This window comes from Spinacia oleracea, chromosome 6 (assembly GCF_020520425.1).
Source record: "Spinacia oleracea cultivar Varoflay chromosome 6, BTI_SOV_V1, whole genome shotgun sequence".
NCBI classification, from domain to species: Eukaryota; Viridiplantae; Streptophyta; class Magnoliopsida; order Caryophyllales; family Amaranthaceae; genus Spinacia; species Spinacia oleracea.
In genome coordinates this window covers 146,700,849-146,724,116 of record NC_079492.1, presented here as the reverse complement: position 1 = coordinate 146,724,116, position 23,268 = coordinate 146,700,849, and the positions used below count along the sequence as shown (strand labels likewise).

The 23,268-nt window shown below is 37.1% G+C and overlaps 1 pseudogene; it reads right to left on the bottom strand.

Moving 5' to 3' along the window:
- Nucleotides 1-59: 59 nt before the first annotated feature.
- Nucleotides 60-22,896, bottom strand: LOC110795335 (protein ANTI-SILENCING 1-like; annotated as a pseudogene).
- Nucleotides 22,897-23,268: the final 372 nt, after the last annotated feature.

Here is a 23,268-nt window from a genome sequence, read left to right as displayed (position 1 = left end):
CAGCAAATCGGCCATAGGGTAGCTGAATGCAGCTAGAAGCAAGATGCAAAAAAAACGAGTCACTACAAAAGAGCAATTACCATCAAGTTATTGATATTACAAAGACCATCAAGTTACTTTACATATATTGATATATGTACATATTATGGGAGACATGATATCAGTATGCCAGTAGCAACCACTACAAAAGTTAACCCTACAAAAACCCGAGTTAATATGTACATATATGGGAGACTTGATAGCAGTATGCCAGTAGCAACCACTACCAAAGTTAACCCTACAAAAACCGGAAGAAACTCCGCTACTGCCAATGAAACCCTCCAAAATCAATACGGCAGCATATCCACTTACGAACAAGATTCATCTTCCGTGATTAGAATTGGCTTTTGTCCGAAGTATGACATCTGGTATACTTTTTCCCATCAAGCCTGCAGCATGAAACTACAAATAACTCATCATTTTTAACCAGAAATTCATCTGTACCACAAATTATAGAAAACATGAACCTCGTGAGACTTGCTCTCCTTAGAAAGAAGGTGAACGGAATTACATATGAAGTTTATGTATAAAAAAAGGGGTTCGTTTTTTCGCATATCTGATATGTGTGGAAACACACATATCAACTAAAAGACAAAGTAGCTAAAAGACAAAAAAGGAAGTACCATTCATGTAAAAAAAAGTATCATTCTGTAAAAAAAAGTACCATTTGTGTTTAGAAAAGTACCATTTAATTATTGTTTTGTCATTTTTTCTATTTTGTCTTATGTTCTGATATGTATTTCCCCATACATATCTGATATGTATTTGTACTTCCTCTAAAAAAAGAACAGTTGTTATAAGGAAAGGGAATAACAAGAGAAAAACATGTACCAGCAACGAATTACTTTATGCTTATTTAATTCGACTTCACTTGCTCCCAAAATAGTAGAATTATCAAGTCATATACTAGACAGACCAGCAAAACAGTGGTTTGATCACTTTAACTTCAGCCTCGCCTTCAGTTTTTCAATTTCTTCTCTTTGTCTCTACAAAGAAGGAACCAAATAGAATTGAGAAAGTGACCACAATAAAAAAAAAAGAGACAGCTCATTGCACAGAATTCTGTAAACCTTGTGCAACGTCGTCCACCACACGTTTGATCTCTCTTGTAGTAAGCGCCATTCAATTGCCATCTCATACTCAAGGGTGTTTGGTTGAGAAGAATGAGAAGTGGAAACTGCTTCTCTCTGGAAGAAAAAATAATAATAAAACATAACATGTTACAAAACAGATAAAACAAGAACAACTTCAAAGTGGTAAACTAAAGCAACAAGATGGCAAGCAGTACTACAAGAAAGCCAAAAATATAAACTAGCAAATTAACATTACCGAGTCTCGTGATATTTGGTGCCTTAGTTTATCAATGGCCAGATGACCAGGAAATGAAGATTTCTTTCCACAGAAGCTTAATCCCCCATAGATGCCTACAAGAGGCCTGGAAACATAAGAATATTGAGTTATGCTATTCTATGGAAATTGCAAGTGGTAAAGAGTTACAAATGCATAAAACAAAAAAGCTAGCAATTCACCATGACAGCTAGAAAACTAAGACAGCAATGAAAGGATAATACCAATAACTAGATATTTCTCTTTTTTCTAAGAAATCTGCAAATCTCATTTAAGTGACAAAAAATTTCGGACACATTTAAACCTTTTCCAAAATGAGCCATAAAACGTCTCATTTGTTATTTGGTTCATTAAAGCCAAAATGCCAAATATGCTCCGGTAACAGGCTTCTTAGTGCTTGAAGTTCCTTTTTTGAAAAGAAAAAAAAAAACAATTGAAGAGCAGGGTGCCAGGGTGTACTAATACTTACAAGTTATAGCTTCAGCACATTACATCACCATTTACATTTTCCCCACCTAGAAAGACCTTTGTTTTCCAAAATCTAACATGTTAACAGCCTAGCTGGAGAATGGACTATGAACTTACTGTACGCACCAAAATAACAATGGATCCTTTCCCAAGGAAAACCTCTACATGCATTATGCCCCCTATTTCCGGCTTCCCAATAACAGGTAAGGTGTCCTAGTGGAACTATCATCTTAGACGGACCCCTCATAGATTGGTGTAATATGTATAGTAGCGCTTCTTTTTTGGATTTTCCAGATTAGACTTTCTGGTTTCGAGATCTTTCAGGCACTCACTTGTTGGCTGTGAGCTTCCAAATACCCCCATCTGTTTCCAGTTATGTCTAATAATTTAAAGATGGTGCGTTTTCTCTCGAACATTCGAGCTTGAAAAATCCCTTCTTATCTAAAATGATTCCTGGTTCTGCTAAATCTGTTTTCATGCGTCCTTCAGAAACTACACGAGTACATAATCAATACGAACATCAATTCTAAGAAACTCCATATACAATGCCAGGCTTTTATGAGATTGATATTTGATTAGGTATTCAACAAGGCATTTGAAATTGTATGCATAGCAGACAAAGTGTTAAATGTGTTCATTGACAGGGAAAATGGGATACTGTATCTAACTGCGTAATTATGTTTCATCTGCAGTTGATGGTATAACTTTTAGGTCGTCAATTGAATTTTGAAATGATTGTTTAACACAAAATGTATATCTATTTTCACTAGTTACACGAACCTTCCATTAGGGAGCATTAAACACCCCAAAGCCAGCTTCCCAATGACTTTCTTTGCAGCTTCTGGAGTTTTGAAAATAGCAAAAGCTTGTCCTACAAACAGGAAATACAACTCAATAACAAACTGTAGAAAAATTGCTTTTAATAAATGTAAAAAAGTGAAGTAGTAATGGGTGACTTACCAGAATGTGGGCTAGATGTAGCAGTACGGGGCACCATATTCGCCGTGCAACTATATCCAAGACCATGCCATACTATGTTCTGACATAAAATGCAGAGATAGTCCGATATTTAAGGAGATACTCCAGAAACAGGCAAATTCAAGGACAAACTTTATCATGCAGCTAATTTTCCTTCTTTTATGCTAGCATGTGCATGCGCGTGCATAGAGGAGCAATAACACAACAGTACCCAGTGGCTCAACAAGAAGGATCACCATTTGTTGCACTGCAGTCCCTATTGTTATTATATCAGTGAAACAGGTTCCCTGACTGTTCATAACTCACTTCATGACTTTCAATCATGTGTGTGATTTTATTTTATTTAGATAGGTCTTTCATTATTTTCACACAACAAAAAAGAAGAGAGGAAAACATAACAACATCATTAATCGACCAGGTCACACTGGATAAAAAATTAAAAATCTAACATGACAAGATGAAATTAGAACATCAACAGACTGGATAAAGTAGATATTGGTTGTTGCAACTCACTTGGATTTAATCCTAGAACTCATTGACAAGAAGACTAACTTAAGCTTTTTACAGAAGCCAAATTCATAAACAATCTATTAAATATTCAACAGATCATTACCTCAATTTCGAGTGAGGTGTATGTGGGATCCAAGTTCAAGAGCAGAACAAGAGTTCCCTGATCATGATCAAGGGCTTCTTTCATTCTTTCTTCCCAAGGCTGGAACACATAGTTTGAAACTTGTCAATGCTGATGGATAAACATCCAATTATAAAATTTTGAAAAAAGTTCAGATGCGATTCCTATATTTAAACATACACAACCAAGCAAGACTCTCGACTTAGGCTCTCGACTTGTCAATACTGATGTTACATCCACCATGTTACATTTCACCACTTAGGCTCTCGACTTTGACCTTCCAGAGAGCTTCTATTCACCAACAGAGTAACAGTCTAACATATCTAATGAAGTATGTTTTAAATTTCACAAAAGAGAGGATCCCCATTCTAGTAGTATATTTGGTTGCGGCCAAGATAGGTTATGTTCTTCTCAACTAATAAGTACAAGTATCACATTGATCATCATCATTATCATTTACTGATATTTGCATCTTAACAAAAAAACTTATCAAGTGGTTCATTCATTTAATTATTCATAATTTTATTTTTCTTAATATTTGTAATTATTTTTAAAAACTCGAAATAACTAGAACAATATATATATTGAATTAGAAAAACAACATTATTTACCGCTGAATTACCACCCATAAAATCAAAAGGGGTTGAGTTACATCAACTAAACTTCAAAACAAATTAGTTTAACCGAGTACATATGCATTACTCGTATATTTTAGAAAATGCATGTACAACAAGCACCAATTAGAAAGAACGGACTATTACTAAGACAGTTCATAATTTCTGAACTTACCAAAGTATCCTAAACAAACAAGGCAAGCGTTTATTTATTTATTTTCATTTATTTGATGGAAACGGCCAAGACGGCTTTATTATTGACAAAGTAAAATTCAGCAACAATGTTTTCAACGTTTTCCTAAATACTGATATATAGCAAGTATATACAGATTTGAGGTCTCGGATAAGTAATAGTCACATGTAAGATGAGGTTGTTTTTTCGCATATCTGATATGTGTGGAAACACACATATCAACTAAAAGACAAAAGCTAAAAGACAAAAAAGAAAGTACCATTCTGTAAAAAAAAGTACCATTCTGTAAAAAAAAAGTACCATTTGTGTTTAAAAAAGTACCATTTAATTTCTTTTTTGTCCTTTTTCCTATTTTGTCTTTTGTTCTGATATGTATTTGCCCATACATATCTGATATGTATTTGTACTTTCTCCATGTAAGATGGGGTAATTCGAGAAGCGGAACAACCAACAGTAAACAATTTCCACCTGGACCACCTGACTCCACACCAACCTCCTCTCTCTTTAGTCCCCCTTTCTTTAAATGATCCTTAGAAAAATAAAAATTTCCAACATATCACAGATGTAAGCACCAACCATTACTAGCTTTCTCGATAGAATCTCAGGACCATATATGTATGAAATAAAAAGTAGGCCAACCCGGCTACCTTGACAGGATTGCAATCTAAACTAATAAACACTAGATCTAAACGCACTGGATGTACGCTTCACATTTCAAAAAACGTGTACGACAACTCATAATATGTTATAGAGTAACACTGAAATTTTAAAGTTCCAAAGAGTTCATAAGAAAAGTAAACTGAAATTTTAAAGTTCCAAAGAGTTCATAAGAAAAGTAAGGGAAAATAGTAGAGATAGACACAACCTTCAAACGAGGTTGGGAGGTTTGTTATAGTCAAATTACGGAAAAAACTTAGCGTTAAAGAAAAATACTCACAACAGAACTCGTCTGCACCCATTTGCTCCCATCCTGTATACACATCAAAATGCATAAAAATATTATTTACCATAAGAAAAAGGAAAATTTGTGAGAAATGACCTTTTATATCACAGTTTTTGTTAAAATCACCTTTAGAAACTTTTTTTTTTAATGAAACACCTTATATGTTAATATTGTTTAACACCTTAAGGTCTGATTGCGACCAAAAGTCAGGTTTTTCGGGCATTGATTTCCAACTTTTCCATCCAACTACGCGCGTCTGTTCCTATGATGATTGTTCCTATGATGATTTGGGGGGAAAAAGAGGGAGTCATCACCCGAGAACTTGACTTGTTTGCCGGAATCCGACTTTAAGATGTTTATTAAAAAAATTAACATATAAGGTGTTTTCTCACCAAAAAAAAGCCTTTAAAGGTGTTTTTTCACAAAAAAATCTGATAATTTGCCTAAGAAAAACATAACATATACAATGCCGTATTTCACCTCGCTCAAAGTAGTGCTCTGAACCACGTTGGAATACAATGAGTATTTTATTAATCTCAAATCAGTATATATATATATATATAACACATAATTACACATTAGTATTAAACTAATTACATAACTTAAATACATTAATTTGTAACACATAATTACAATATGTATCACTCTATATCAATGTAAACATTGAACACCAATATGATCTCCAAAACCATGTTAATAGAAAACCAGCAAATAAAAGAACCTAGATTAAAAAAAATTAAGCTTTTTACCATTGAAGATTTTACTAGAAGTTCACATGGGTTAGAGTTTAATATAGAAAAATAATATTACGAGAAAATACTTATAAAAGCATATCCAAGCTGACATTGTAATAGTTAACCCAAACTCCAAAGTCCTTGAAAACTACATGGTTTGTTATTTGACTTGAGTGAAGTTTTAATGTTTTAATGTTGGGCTCTTGTGGTTTTGGATTAATCCAAATTTTAAATTGAACAATATTATAAAGCTTAAGGCTTAACGAGCTCGACCAAATCTTAAATTCTTTTGACTCGAGTTCAGTAATTCAAACTCGTCGAGCTTCAAATGATAGTCACACTTCCGAATACTCAAGGGGTTAGCTCTTTTAAATTACATAATTACACCACCAAAGGAGGTGCTTTTAATTTACAACACCCAAAGCGCCATCGCTTTAACGCTTTTAATATACCACACACCTAAGGGTCATCTCTTTTAATCTACAACACCCGAGGGGAATACCAAGGGTTGTCACTTGTCACCTTCTCCTAGCCTTTTCAGTCATCCCGTTTTAACCTTACTATTTCCAGGGATGCTCGGACTCGGGTATGGGTGTCCGACTACGGGCCCAAGTGTTGGATCTGGAAATTTGTAAAATCAAGGAGTCGGGGACACGTTTTAGAAGTATCCAAAATTCGGATATGGACTCGGGGACACAAAATCCATCAAAAAGTACAACCTAAAGTTATGGACTTCCATGGAGGTCAACTTCCATAGAATCTCTCCGTAACAAGCAAGAGCATCGACGTCGGTCGCCAAACATTCTAGTGGGCTCATATTTCTCAAGCGACCAAAAGCCCTAAGTTCTCGGTCTCCGTATCCTTTATAAACCCTAAAGGATGAGTCTATTTTCTGCATGACGAGCCCGACCCAGATTCCGTGTCCGCATGCGTGTCATGTCGTGTCGAAATTGATACGAATGGGGTGGTGGGGCAACTCCTAGCATCACAAACTATTTCCTTATTCTAACAAACATTAGGGGTAAGAAAATCTCATTACTCAACTAGGCTTTAATTGGACATCGAGAACATATGTAACTTAAACTCGAATATGAGTACCACATACTTCACTTGATGTATTTAACAAAATAATATGTTTTATGATTCTCAAGTTTCCATCTTCTGTCCAACTTCCCATACGGAATTGGGGTGTGGGTCACTATCGAAATTGGGAAAGCTAGAGTATGCGGACACATGAACACAATCTTAGTTTTAGACACGATTACACAAAACAGAAGTGAAGTATTTTCTTAAAAATATGTTTTTTTTGTTGAAGAAGTGAGAAAAACATGGATGAGGATCAAATAGTATTTATAGTAGATTAAAGTTCTTGTAATAGCAAAAGAACCTCATTTCAAGAGAATTAACATAACAATATAACAAGAATCTAGGTTTAATAAATGTTAATATCTCCAATAATAAAATAATCTAGGTATGACAACTTTGGGTGACAACCGACAAGAAATACCTCATCTTATTGCTCGTAGAACAAAGGGTGTAAGTATACAACTTGTCATAACTTGGTTGTTTATTTTATTTGCCAAAAAAATTAATTGATAAAATTTGAGACTAATTAGTGAAATAAAATTATGTAACATGCTTGATAAAATTTGAGACTAATTAGTGAAATAAAATTATGTAACCTGCTTTCTAGTCAATTTTACAACGCGACGATTCATTTTATCATAACGATCTTCAAACCAATTCAACTAGTAACTATCTTCAAGAAACAACAAATTCTTGCTTAACTTTTTCTCCGACATCAATCACTCGCAATTTCACCCACCTATGACCGACTCATAAAGAAGATTATCATCACAAGTGCCAGAGTTTAGTATATTTACAATTAGATTTACTAGAGCATGTACGGAAATGAGTTAATTCATAGAGGATAGAATTTGTGATCCTTTTTTAGCCATTGGGAAAAGCATAATATAGTTATATCATAGATATATGGAAAAAGGCGTCCAAATGGAGGTAGACTAACAACAAACTTACAGGTGGTCTTTGAGTGACTTCCTTAAGTCGCCCGTAAGCTTGAGCCTCCAAACCTTTAGATTGTTTGATGGGTGCTCCATGAAACTTGAGATTAGACTTTTCCTCCACCATGACATTGGATTTGGGCTCAAAGAGGCCATCCTTTGTACCCCCCAAACCCTTAGCAAGCTTCGCCACACAACCAATATCAACTCTAGTGGATTGTGGAGATTCGTTTCTCGTACTAGAGTCAAAGGCTGATTTTCGCAAATCTTTTGATTGTGTTGCAACAGCTTTGCTCACTTTGTCACTAGATTTTTCCTCTGTTGCACCATTGGACTTCATCTTCCTAGGAAGACCATGACTTGTACCGCTATCCAATTGTCTTCTATCACTAGTTTCAACAGCAGCACCAACAGGTAGTATAACCATCTTACTTGTACCGGAAGTGATGGCATATTATTCTTGATCTCTTGATTGTTTGGTAGACAGTTTATGCAACTTGTCGACAGGCTTGCTCTCAGTTATGCTATTGCACTTCAGCAGCCTAGGAATGCCACTGCTTGTACCAACCAATCGATTCATCTCACCTTCATCATTTGTTTTAGCAGCAGCTCCAGCAGATTGTGAAGCCTTATTATTTGCAGCAGAAACTATAGCAGATTGTTTAGTAATGATCCCACCATCATTCCTTGGTATTGGAGGAGTACCAATATGCTTAAGCTTCTTAGACGGCCTGTCCTCCAAAGCACCGTAGTCATTATCAGACTTTAATTTCCGCACATTACCAGTTCTAATATGAACGTCCAATTTAAGTTCTGTCTTTCCCTTGTCAGAGCCAGTAGTGGATGGAACTATACTAGAGCCTTCAATTTTTCCACTATTATCATCCGACTTCAGCCTAAGATTATATGCCTTCTCATCCAACGGAGTAACTACATTTTCCAACTTGCCTGTATCTGTTGCTTCAGAAACAACGCCAGCTGACAATGAACCTGACCCCTTATTACTCCCAGCAAAAACAGTAGCAGACTTGAGAATTTTCTGACCCGAACCCAAGACCACTGGGGTATCATATGACTTCATTGAACCTATTTTATAAGGTCTAGGATCCTTTTTGTTTGATACTTGGTCATCCTTCACCAACATAGAACCCACGCCAGCAACACACAAAACATTTTCATCTGTACCACCAACATCCTTGTTGGATACCAAGTTATCCTTTAAGTCCTTCATTAGACCCGTATCTTTTTTAGCATCTTCACGATGTTCTGGAAGATAAAATTTTGACTTGTCCAGAATATCTTTTTCCCCATCATCTTCATTTAATGTAAAAGAACCAGTAACGTCGTCATTCTCTACAGCTTTATCAGCCACACGAGTATCTTCAACAGAAATAAGTGGATTTTCTATGCTCCCCTCCAGATTCCCGCTATCTAACTTAGCGTGATTCGACAGTTGAAAATCATTATAGTTCAATAAGTACTTAACTGAAACAGATTTGCAATAGAAGAAAAGTATCAAAACAAAGATGTTTTTGACAGAAGGTTAAACTGAAAGATTTTTGGATTAAAAACACACCCTTAACTTTTGCGATTGTTTCACCCAGTACATCAGATATTTTATGATATTGAACATCAAATGTACGGTAAAACACATAGTGCACCGCCTTGGCTTCTTCAATTGAGGGTTGCGGATTCCTTTGATCCTTGGAGATACAAACAACATTGCACTTCCCGGCAATTGCTTCCTAAATTAGCACAAGTATAATCAGCAGCAGCATCAAAATGCACATCGCAAACCAATTTTAACGACGGCTCTGCATCCTTAGTGCTGAAGGCGCTAAAATTGAATGGAATTTAGCTCAAGTACGAAAAATGTTGAGCACAAACAAAAATTCCCTTCATTATCATTTGGATGTAGTCAAATTTAGGGAATCAAATCTCAAACACGCTTGCGGTCTTGCGAATGGTTTGTGCCTTTGCAGCCAATATGACCTATCATCCCAAAACCTTTACAACGCAGTCGCAATGTCGCATAGGCAGACGAGATTTCATACCCTACTCAAAACGCTCTATTTTACCATCCTTCACCATTGATAAGATTAATGATATTGTTCCATAAACTTCTCATGAACGGGAATATTTGGTTGAGAAGCGCAACATAAATGCAAGCGCAAATCCCATATCAAAAGACGTCTTAACACCAATTAGTTTTACGGTCTCACGTTCTTCTTGAAAGGGAGAAAATGATTAATGATAAGTAGCATGTTTGAGCCAAGGGAAAGACCTAAGATATTTAGAGTGATTTTACTTTAAAGTAAATGCCTACCTTAGTCTTTTGACCAAATGGAGTTATAATCGCCTTAAATACCAAAGCCGTGTTCAATCCATTCATATTAACAACCATACCATGTACGGAGTATAAAAGATGGGCAATCCAATCAATACACTTATTGGTACACTAAGTAGTATGGATACAGCAACAATAACGCCAAAGGCTTAAAACAAGATATAAAAACATAACGAATAATTGTAACAGTTCAAAAAACATAAACAAGCATCAGCCGTGGCAACAACAATAAAATATAGCCCTCTCTAAACATTAACCAAGACAATGTGCACTCCGTTATGGAATAAAGTCAATAAACTATCTAGTAAGTACAAAGATATAGGATAATTCTAGAAATTCGAACACAAATATCAAATAAGCTTCCAAAACTTAACGTGTACCTTACTTGAGCTTCCACATTTCCCAACGTGTTCTTTAATTTAACTTATTATGAGGGGAGCTGGACAAAAGACATGTCCATAAGCTCTATGAAAAAATGAAACCCATTTAATCATTAACTTACTTAAAGAAATGAAATTACAAAAAATCAAAGCACTATGCCTCACAAAAACATAATCCTAGTAGATCAGTATTAGATCTCTATTTCTTAAGAAACGTGACCACAATGTGGCATACACTCAAATGAGCTAGACCATTCAAAAAGACATGTCCATAAGCTCTACAAAAGCACAGACAAATTTTGGGTCTTCAATGCCCCTAAAACCATTGCGAAAAGGTAATCCAATTTAATTTCTTGAAGTTCAATGACCTATGGAAGGATGGGAGTCCATGTATCATAAGGAGACCTAAAATTAAAACCTAAGTAAGCAATAAAACAAACATAAGAACGAATCACTTTTCTCAACCATTTCATCTCAAGCACTTATCCTTATAACCACAAAGTAGGGTGTTTCCCTCTCATCATCTCATTTAGAAGGTCAAATATTGAATTTAGATGGTCAACCCTAACTGTTTGAAGTTAAATAGCCTAATTGTGAAAGGTCAAAATCTTAACAACAATGTTAATTTCTTAGTCCTATAGCAAGGATGAAATCACTTTACTTATATCCAAATATTTTTTTCTCTTTCTCTCATTCTACCATAGACTCCAGCCATAAATTTCGTACTCTTCTCCTTAGTCTCTTCACACCGCCACACCTAATCTTCAGTTGCGCACCCCGCTGCTAGTGTTTCATCCATCTACGCTCACAACAACCTCGAATTGGACAACTTTCATAGATGACTAGTTTCAACCTAGTGGTCCTAGTGGAGATCACATTTGACCACCAGAAGTGAGAACGTAAGTGGCTAAATTCAACTACTAGTCAACATCTTAGCCATTGTTCAAAACTATGAATTACACAAGCTTTGGGGTTTATTCTGCACTGCCACCTTCCACCGTAGCCACCTTCCACGCCTACGGTCTACAAAGAAGGGTGTTTCCTCTTCATCTCATTTAGAAGGCCAACTATTGAATTTAGATCGTCAACGGACTCAACCCTAACTGTTTGAAGTTGAATAACCTCATTGTGAAAGGTCAAAATCTTAACAACAATGTTAACTTCTTAGTCCTTTAGCAAGGATGAAGTCACTTTACTTATATCCCAATATTCTCTCTCTCTCTCTCTCTCTCATTCTACCATAGACTACAGGCATCAATTTCGTACTCTTCACCTTAGTGGCTTAGTCTCTTCACACTGCCACACCTAATCTTCACTTGTGCACCCCACTGCTAGTGTTTCATCCATCTAAGTTCACAACAACCTCGAATTGGACAACTTTCATAGATGACTGATTCAACCTAGTGGAGATCACATTGACCACCAGAAGTGAGAACATATGCGGCTAAATTCAACTACCAGTCACATCTTAGCCATTGTTCAAAACTATGAACTACACAAGCTTTGGGGTTTATTCTGCATTGTCACCTTCCAGGCCCAAGGACTATGATTGTGTTGGATTAAACATTAGACTTACGCAAGTGATTTTTTCTTATGTATACTACTAATTTCATGATGTTACATGGAGTGTGGAATCTATGGATGGAAAACTGTAGTGGAGTCAATAGTCATGATGGATAATGGGCTGTCAGGCTACTGGCGAACAATTTCATAGCAAGTTGAAGTGGATGGGTGCTTGTTTAGGGAATGCAGCTACGGGACAATGTTGGTGAAAGATGTGTAGTTGAAGTGTTGAACAATGTCGTGAAAAAAATGTTGGAGACATGTTATTTTGGCTAGGCTGTGGTATCATAAGACCCATAACGTGAAAAAAGAAGAGGTTAAAACTATTGGAGGTACAGAAATCAAAACCCAAAAAGTGAGAGTAGGGAAAGGGAATTTCAACAAATAGAAACAACGTAACAAACACCAAAACGGGTAAATAGAAGTCATGGATCCTCTCCCTTCCCTTAAAACCTCGAACCAACCAAACCAAAACAAATTAAAATTGACATAATCTCAATTAATGAACATGACAGGTACTCTTATATACCGAAAGTCCAAAACCGCTACTAGGCAGAATCTACAGTAATTCTTGGCTGAACTTCAAGGTCTAACCTAGCAAAGAACCCCTAACAGTGTCACACAAGTCACGAAAATTAAGAAAACCAACGCCTTTTTTCTTTCGTAGCACAACAGAATGAAGAAAATTGTCAGAAATAGAGAAATCAAAGTACTTAATCACCAGAATACCCAAGCACAAGTGCACAACCACTGAAAATCCAAAGACTACTCTCTTTTCATCTTCTATCCAAGAAGGAGCGTTGGATTCAGAACAAGAGCAGGCTGAACCAGATCTATCCATGCAAAAAACTCATAATCCAATGAGTAACCAAAAGGCAAGACCTAGAAAATCAAGTTCAAGAGTAAACTAATTTCGATACAATGCTTCTCTACAATCTTTCACGGCTAAACTAATTGGCCGCTTTACACAAAGATTCTACGCTCACTAACATTCAAGCTGTCTCTTTCATGTGTTCTCTGCCACTGATATTTTATCTCTCCAATCAAGCAAAAAACATAATCAAAATTTTCAAAACTCAATGCCCCTTCCCCTCTTGTTCCGAAATTGTCATTAGAGACACTCAACCTGTGATACTTATAAGCTTTCACAACTTGACTCCCCTCATTTTTAATAGACTAAAAGTATTAACATGACAACAATTAAATCATCTACTTCCTCGATCGGTCATTCATGTCCCTATAGACAATAAAACTGGCTACCACTAATGTAGTGTCTGAACACGAGGAGTACAATCAATAGAAGCTTAGTGAAAGGCTAGGGAATGAAGGGAGAAGCAGGGTAAAAAGTAGAAGTAAAGATCCACCATCTGGATGCCTAGACTAAAACATGATAAACAGACCCAACAAGAATCTCATAATTCCAAAATCCTCCCATCTAGACGTTGCAAATCCGCTAAAAAATGAACATTCTACATTAAAAGATATCAACAATTCCATCCCTTTAGAGTGAAACTCCTATTAAAAGAGAGACTATTTTTCAAGGGTAATTATTTTAGCAATGTCAGAAGTATTTCAACATTTCATAGGCAAATGAAACCTCTAAGTAATTCCTTAAGATAATTACTACCTCTCCAAAGAAAAGTTTTATGTCCTTTCAATCTTTCAAGTCAATCAGCTCTTTGATCATGATGATATCAAATTGGTAGCTATACTATAAAGCACTAAGTGTTTAATAACTAAAAACAAAATTGTTTGAGAATCTTAAATATGATATTGAATAACTCATAGTAAATCAGTATTAGATCTCTGTTTCTTAGCAAATGTGACCACAATATGGACATACAATCAAATGAGTTAGACTATTCAAAAGCTTCTTTACAAAATTGTGGGCTTATAGCACACACAGAAATTAGGTCTTAAATGCCCCTAAAACCATTGAGGAAAAGGTAATCCAATTATTTCTTGAAGTTCAATGACCTATGGAAAGATGAAATTCCATGAACCATAAGGAGACCTAAAATGAAAAACTAAGTAAGCAATGACACAAACATAAGAATAACGGTTTTTTCATGAAATGCCCCTGAGGTTTGCAATAATGCACCAAATACACCTGCGCGTTTCAAAATTCATAAAATACCCCTAAAGTTCCGTACTGTTCATTAAATGCTCCTGGATTTAACGGACGTTAGCTTGCCGTTAGTGACGTTTTACCAATTTGCCCTTAATTGTTGTTTGGCGCGATTTAGGTAACAATTGTGACTGAAATTCCAAAAAAAAAAAACTTCTCAACTTCTCTTCTTTCTCTCTCCTTTCCCCTGTTCTTCAACCCTCATCAATTCTACTGTAACTGACAAAATTCTGGGTAGATCTTCAAGAATTTAGTGAAATTTGTTGCGTTCTCTTTTGGCGAGTTCGTGGGTGTTCGTTTGGTGAATTCGCGACAAAAAGGGGGCAACTTGGAGGCGATTTAGAGCTTCGGGTGCAGTGGACGAACAAGGGCCCTTTTCCTAGTTGGATTATCTACTTCAAGGTAATAATTCCTTCTTCGCTGATTTATTTTGCTTGTAAAGTACAATTTTTTTCGCGAAATTGATTAGGGTTAGGGTTTTGCGAAATTGTCAGTGATTTTTTGAAATTGTCAGTTGAGATTAATTGATTGGTTAGAAGTTAGTTATTCCTTGGATTTGTTGTGAATAATTGTTTGGTTAGTTGTAAGTTGTGATTGTGACCTGTTGAATTTCATTGTGATCATGATTGTGGTTGTTTATTGATGAATTGTTGTTGGTTGAATCGAAATTCATGTTTTTTTTCCTTAAATTTTCCCTTTAGGATGACTGCAATGTGGTTGTTATTGCATCATGGATCACATAGCTTTGATGTGAGAGTTACAGACATGGAAAAGTATCGTCTTTTGAGGTTGTTTTTGGATATTTTTGAGGAATCTGTTAGGCAGGATGTGTTTTTACCTAGTACATTTGCCCTGTTTATTGAGTCTCCCTGTGGTAGAGTTGAGTTGGTAGATGATAAGACAATGAAGCTAATGTGGGGATGGAATTGGGGTAAGGACACTGCTGAAATATGGGTTGAGGATACAGACAAACCAGGAGTGGTGTTTAGAAATGCTGTTGCCACAATTGAGCATCATAGGAAGGAGAGTGAGAGAAAGCTCAAAGAGAGACAAGATGAACTTCTTAGGGCTCAAAGAAAGGAGGAAGAGGAAATGAGGAAAAAACAGGAGAGAGAGGACATTTTAAGGGAACTTCAAGAACAAATGGAGTACACAATAGCTGTGGAGGTGCCTGTGGTTGATTGTGAGGACTTAAGCACTGAGTATGTGAGGATTATAAGCAAGGATGGTGCTGATGAGGTGTTTCCAGGAGCCTCTCAACCACAACCCACACAAGAATCTTCACCCTCCAAAAAACCTACTTCTCCTAAACCAAAACAAAAGGCCAAAGTCAAGCCAACTACTCCAAAAGCTCCTAAGGTTCCTAAAGCCAAGAAACTGACCCCTAAGAGGAGACCCACCCCAACTCAAAAACAGGCCACACCAAAGGCAAAAAAACCCACCCCAACAACAAAAAAGCCCACCTCAACACCACAGCAACCCACCCCAACTCCAGAACAATCAATCCCACCAGCACAGCAACCCACCCCAACAACACAGCAGCCCATCCCACCACCACAGCAACCCAACCCATCACCACAAACACACCCCACCCATTCCCCACCACCACAGAACACCCAAAATGATCAACCACCCCATTCCCCACCACCACAGAACACCCAAAATGATCAGCCACCCCATTCAACACCAACACAGAATCAGTCTGAAGCTGTTAAAAGGAAGGGGGCCAGAACTAGACCTACAGGGTTCAGGGTGAACAAAGTGACTGCCAAGAAAGCTGGAACTTGGGTATCCAAAGGGAAGGGCATAGGTAGGAAGGGTACAGGGAGGTCAAAGAGTGCAAGGGTGTTCACTGATATTGAGGATATAGGTTCAGAAGAGGAGAGTGAGGATTCAGATTGGGAGGAATCTGAACCAGACAATGAACTAGAGGAGGATAAACTTGATGATTGGGTTGACTCTGATGTGGAGGCTGAGGTAATAACAGATGATGTGCCTGACTTATTGTTTGAGGAATGTTTGGATGGTTCTAGTAAGATGGATAAGGCCTACAAGAATGGAAAGATATGGACTCATCAACCATATGGGTCCATCAAATTAGAACCTTGGTTGATCTTTCCAGACAAGTCCACTTTCCTAGATGTTTTGAGGAGTTTTTGCATACAAGAGGGGTTTGGACTAAGTGTTGAGAGGGCTGACAGTAAGAGGTACACTGCAGTGTGTGCAATAGAAACTTGTGACTGGAGGATACATGCAAGTAAGATGTTTGACAGTGTCAGTTGGGCTATTAAGGGGATCAGTGGGTGCCACAAAACTTGTGGGAGATTGGAGGAGAACCCTGTGGTGACCTCTGAGTGGCTATGTAAGAACATGATGAGTCTAATTGAGGCCAACACTGAAATTCCTGTTGAGACATTGAGAAGGTATGCACAGGAGACATTTCAATTGAGGGTTAAAAAGAGATTGTTGTACAAAGTAAGGAGTATGGCAGTAGAGAAGATACATGGTGGTTGGGCTGAGGCTTATGAGTTGCTTCCTAGGTATGCTGAGATGATTAAACAGACAAACCCAGGAAGTTATGCACTGATTTCATGGGGTGCTACAAGTGGGGATGTGAACCCCAAGTTCAGAGCTTGTTTCTTCTCCTTTGCTGCTCAAGTCAAGGGGTTTTTGAGGGGGTGCAGGCCTATAATTGGAATAGATGGGGCTCATCTAAGTGGGTTTTACAAGGGAATCCTACTCACAGCTGTTGGCATTGATGGGAACAATGAAATATTTGTTCTGGCTTATGGGATAGTGGACACTGAGAGCTGTGATAGTTGGACACATTTCATGAGATGCTTGAGGCAGATGTTTGAGCAAGAGGGTTGCAACAAAGATGATTGGACCTTCATCAGTGACAGGATGAAGGTATATGTTTATTTTGCTCCTTTTTTGTTTCAATTTTATAATATTGCAACAGATATGATTGGCCTAAAATGAACATATCCTGTGTAGGGAGTTGACTTGGCAGTGAGAGATACTTTTCCTAGAGCTACTAGGAGAGTTTGCTGCCAACACTTGTACATGAATTGCAAAAATTATGGATTTAGTGGATCTGCTTTCTTCAAACTGTTTTGGATAGCTGCAAATGCACACAATGAGTATGTGTATGGTAAAGCATTAGAGAAGATCACTGCTCATGATCCAAATGCTGCTGCATACTTGGACACATGCCAGGAGCAGTGGTCCAGGCATATGTTTGACCCTGCTGTTTGTTGTGATCACAACACAACAAACTTTGTGGAGTCATTCAATGCATGCACAAAACCATACAGAGACATGCCTGTATTCTCATTGTTGGAAGGTATAGCTCACCACTTCATGTTCTGTTCCTTTATTTTGTGATGTTTGTGATGTTCTGTGTATAATGTTGTATGTTGTTGTGTTGTTGTACAACAATCAGAAAGTGGTGTATGGAGAGGGTTGGGGCAAGATTTGACATGGCAATTGATATGGAGGATGGTCAGTTGACTGAGTATGCCAAGAAAGAGGTGGATGAAAGAACAGGAGAGTCTAGGTTCTGCTATGCTACAGCCTGTGGTGGGGGGGAATTTGAGGTCAGAGATGCACATGTGAACTTCCCCATCAGGTTATCAACTAGAAGCTGTGGGTGTGGGAAGTGGCAAATTTCTGGAATCCCCTGCAAGCATGCACTCAGGGTGATTTATGACCAAAGGCTGAACCCCATTGATTTTGTCTCCCCATTCTTCAAGTCTGCTGCATACAAGCTTACATATGCAGACCACATTCACCCCATGTCAGACCCAACACAGTGGCCTAACTTTTCTCTCCCTACCATTCAGCCTCCAGTCATCAAAAGACAAGCTGGCAGACCTGCTAAGAAGAGAAAGAGAGGACCAAATGAACCCAGGAAGGGGAAGAGAAACAGCAATGTGAAATGTGGAAAGTGCAGGGAGTTTGGTCATAACTCAAGGACATGTAAGAATGGAGGACCAAGCACTGGACCAAGCACTTCAGCAGCAGCAGGAGCAAGTACATCACAAGGGGGTTCAAGGGGGAGGAAAAGAGCAAACACAGCAACTTAACCATGCACAAAGTTAAAAGTTAGTCAGTTTTTGGTGAATTGTAGGTGCACAAAGTTAAAATAGCTTAGGCAATTTACAATTAGTATCACTTTTTGGAAAGAACACAATTGCTTAGACAAGATGTTTTTGTGCAGTTTCAGTGGCATTTGTCCACTTAGAAATCAGTTTTTGTAAAGCTCATATGCTTAAACAAGTGATGTTCTTGCTTGAAATTTGTTACAACTCTACTTCATTGCTATCCAAATTAGAAATGCAAACATTATTACACCAATTTTTATTGCAAACTTGAATTGTTGTTTCTGTTGTTTCAGTTTCTTCTTCAATAGCTTCAACTCTTCATGCATTCCCCTGCTTCCTTCTTGCATTCCCCTGTTTTCTTCTTGCATTCCCCTGTTTTCATCAGCTCTGTTTCCCTTGCTTTGAGCTTCATCAAATGTCTGCTCAACAAAACCTTTGCACCACTTGAAATTATCACAAGAATCACACTTGTAGTAAAGCTTTTGCGGATTTTTAGCCGTTTCCGAGCTCCTAATTGCAAATCTTCTCCCACAATTGCAGTTTTTATTTGGAACTCTTAGGTATGACAAACTTGGGATGGAAGAGGATCCGGTTTTTGAATTAGAACTCATGGCTATTTAGGAAATAGAGGGCTAAACATGGAGCAAGTCAAGTGAACAACAGCCTTACTTATAGGCAGCATGAACATAACGGCTATATTGAATTAAAACTAGTCGTTGGATTCAAATTATGAAGTTTGGGTATTTGGTGCAAAGAACTTTACAAATAGGTGTATACTATGCAAAACCTTTATATTTAGGTGCATTTTATGAATTTTAAACATGACTTAACGGAGGACTAACGGAAAGTCATAATAGGGGTATTTGGTGAACAGTTTTGAGTAAATAGGGGTATTTTATGAATTTTGAAACGCGCAGGTGTATTTGGTGCATTATTGCAAACCTCAGGGGCATTTCATGAAAAAACCGTAAGAATAAAGCACTTTACTTAACCATTTAATCTCAAAGCATTTATCCCTACAAGCACAAAGTAAGGTGTTTACCTCCCATAATCTCATTTAGAAGGTCAACGTTTGAATTTAGATGGTCACCATCTAAATGTTTGAAATTGAATAGCCTTTAACAACAACGTTAACTTCTTAGTCGTTTAGCAAGGAATCAAGGATTCAAGTCACTTTGCTTCTATCCTCTCTCATTCTACCATAGACTACAACCATATATTTCGTTCTCTTCTCCTTATTCTCTGCACACCACCACATCTAATCTGCACTTGAGCACCCTACTGATGGTGTTCCTTCCATCTACATTCACAACACGTAAACGGGTAAAATAGAAGTCATGGATCCTCTCCCTTCCCATGAACCTCGAACCAGATATCTCCCAAGTACCCTAATGATGAAGGCCTAGAAAATGAAACCTACTCATTAGGTTTCCTCCACAGACACAAAATAGGCAAGATATGTGCACACAATTAATCTCTTTAGCATAAGTCTTTATTCACTCAAAAAACTATGAGAAGCAAAACAAATTAAAATTGACATAATCTCAAATAATTAACATGACATGTACTCTTATATACCAAAAATGCTACTAGGCAGAATCTACAGTAATCCTTGGCTGAACTTCTAGGCCTAACTTAACAAGGAACCCTCTGCAGTGCCACACAAATCACCAAAACATTAAAAACCAATGCCCTTTTTCTGTCGTAGCGCAACAGAATGAAGAAAATTGTCAGAAATAGAGAAATAAAGATACTTATATGACAAGTTCACAACCAGTGAAAATCCCAAGACTACTCTCTTTTCATCTTCTATCCCCCCAGAAGCAATGGATTCAGAATAAGAACAGGCTGAATGATCTACCCATACAAAGAAACTCATAATCCAACGAGCAACCAAAGGCAATATCTAGAAAATCAATTTCAAAAGTAATTCTTCGATACAATGCTTCTCTACAACCTTTCACATCTAAGCTAATTGACAACTTCACACAAAAATACTAAGCTCTTCCTGAGTTCTCTGCCATTGATATTTTAACTCTCCAAACAAGCAAAGAAAACATTACCAAATTTTCAAAACTCGATGCCCTCCCCCTCTTATTCCAAAATTGTCATTAGAAATACTTAACCTGTGATACTTATAAGATTTGACAACTTGACTCCCCTGTTTTTAATAGACTAAAAGTATTAACATGACAAGAACTAATCATCTACTTCCTGGATCGGCCATTCATAGACTAATCAACTCATGTCCCTATAGACAATAAAACAGGCTACCACTAATGTAGTGTCTGAACACCCATCAACTTCATGTTGCAAAAACACTACCATAAGTAGAATCTGTGGCTCCCTGCTCATTTTGCATCTCGAGATGTCAATGCGTACTCACCTTTATCCCTAATTGGTTTCCTAGCCAAAAAATCTGGTGGATTCACAAAGAGACGAAACATCACCAAAGTGGAAAAACCACTAGCTTAGACTAGCACATCATAAATGGTAAAGAGATACAAACATAGTAGTAAAAGTGTAATATGGACTACAGTGAACTAGTAATACAGAAGCACAGTAGGCAATAAGCCACAAGCTATAGTGGGAAGGAAATTACTAATGACTTTCGCAGTCAACAACGACAAAGAAGGAAAGAACAGGAGCAATGAAGATATTTCAAATTTGAACCACATATAGTAATAACGTTACCAAGGGATTAACATTTTCCAAGCCTCTGCCAACACCAGTTGCTAAAAATAGCTCATTCTCAAGCACATGTTCATCCCCCAAAAAATTTGATACTTCTGAAGGGCGAAAAAACCAAAGCACTCGTACCTTCCTTGTTTTATCGGGAAGCTCATAAATTTGGATGAGCTTACCAATGTATGGTTCTGATTCTCCTTCCTTGAACAGATATATGGAATCATAGAGAAAGTATTCCACGACATCATATGTAAAAGAACGATAGAACTGCACATACTGATCTTTATTACCAATTCCCTTCTTTACACTTTTCGCTATTCCCTTTAAACCCCACGAGAAGTCGCATTCATCCAGTTTATCTTCATCTCTTACATCAGACATTTGTATTAAATGAGTAATGCTGTATCAAAAGATCTGCATCATGAGGAAAGCACCGCCTTAGACAAAAGGAAATACAGCAACAACAAAAAATTGCAAAAAAAATCAACATCAAGTTTCCATCACCTCACACCAGAATGAAAGATAGAAAAGCAAATGCAATATAACATCAGTAACATAAATCAACACATTTGTAGTACCTAAAATCATTCATATTTTGAAATAATAAACACAACACATAACATAAACTGTCATTTGAAAATGTGCCACATTACTAGTACCACATGGAAACTGAATTACTTAATACACCTGATCCTAAAACCTCTATAACATAACCCAATAGGCCAATGCCATTCAAAGAGATTCACGAAGCAGAAAAAGGGATGGCAATACTTCTTCCATTAACAATTCAGGCTCCCTTTAGTCTGGTGTAAAACGTTTTCATGAGGAAAAGTGGTTTCCCTCCCTTTCAAATGGAAAAGGTTTTTCCACCTTTGAGGGAGTTATGGAAAATTGTCTTTCATCTCTTGCAAAACCAAACGACATAAAATGATTGGAAAGGGGAAAATCGTTTTCCATGAAAACGTTTTACACCCTACCAAACGGAGTCTCGGTCCTTTATAAGTTAGCATCACTTTTCCAGTTAAACAAGATATTTGGAGGGTTACATTTACTGGTAAAACCCTAACCAAAGTATCACCAAGAAGATGCCCAGAGGACATATTTTAGCATGCATTATCAATCTATCACCATTCACCGAAGAGCACAACAATTGTACTTCCAATCCCATTTTTTTCCAATTACACTCTGCAACTACCAAATGATGATTACTCAGCAATTATGAAATGATGAATAATTCTGCAATTACTCATCGTTTGCACCAATTTCTTTGTCATGAATTTGCAAGTGATTATGAAATAATAAATTCTCAAACAACAACATCCACACAACAACGACAATTCACAATTAAGAAAATTCACAGAACATAACCAAGAAAGAACCTAACTTCGTGAAATGATATGAAAGATGATTTAAAAAACCCTAAATCAGTTTACCTTTCACAGAATCAAGAAAATAAAATCAAAATTTGACAGCGAAATTTCGAAATGAAACCCTAATTAATTTGCATGCGACGAAAACATTCAAATTCTTAACATTAGAGAAGAGAGAGGGAGTAGTACCTTTGAGAAAATTGATTCGACTTTGAAATTAAACCCTAATTTGTTTGTAAAGGACGAAGAAATGGGGGGAAATCCCAGTACCGAAGTAAGTCGTGAGTGTGAGTTGTGAACTTGTGATCAGAGTGAAGTGGTTACTTTATAGGGTATCGCGCGTAAATTCACCCCGCTTCATTTTCCTTTTTTAGAATTCGATTTTATGGTCTTTTGTCGTTTAGGGCTCCATTTGTTTCAAATCCTTCATTCTTCCAACGGTTTTTTCTCCAAAATAACCCTGACGTTTAACTTAATTCACCATGACGTTATCTTGTCGTTAACTCTCTGTTGTATCCTTCATTTTTTTTTTATCTTCTTCGTTTCTCCTCCGTCTTCATTTCCCCTCATACACATTCACCGTCATCTCCTTTCAATCTATACTATATTAAAAAGCGTTTGTAAGAAAGTATGCATGACACGTGGCGCTCTGTTTACGATTCTTTCACTCCATGTACATAAGCTTTTACCACTAGGACATGACATGTTTCATGTTATT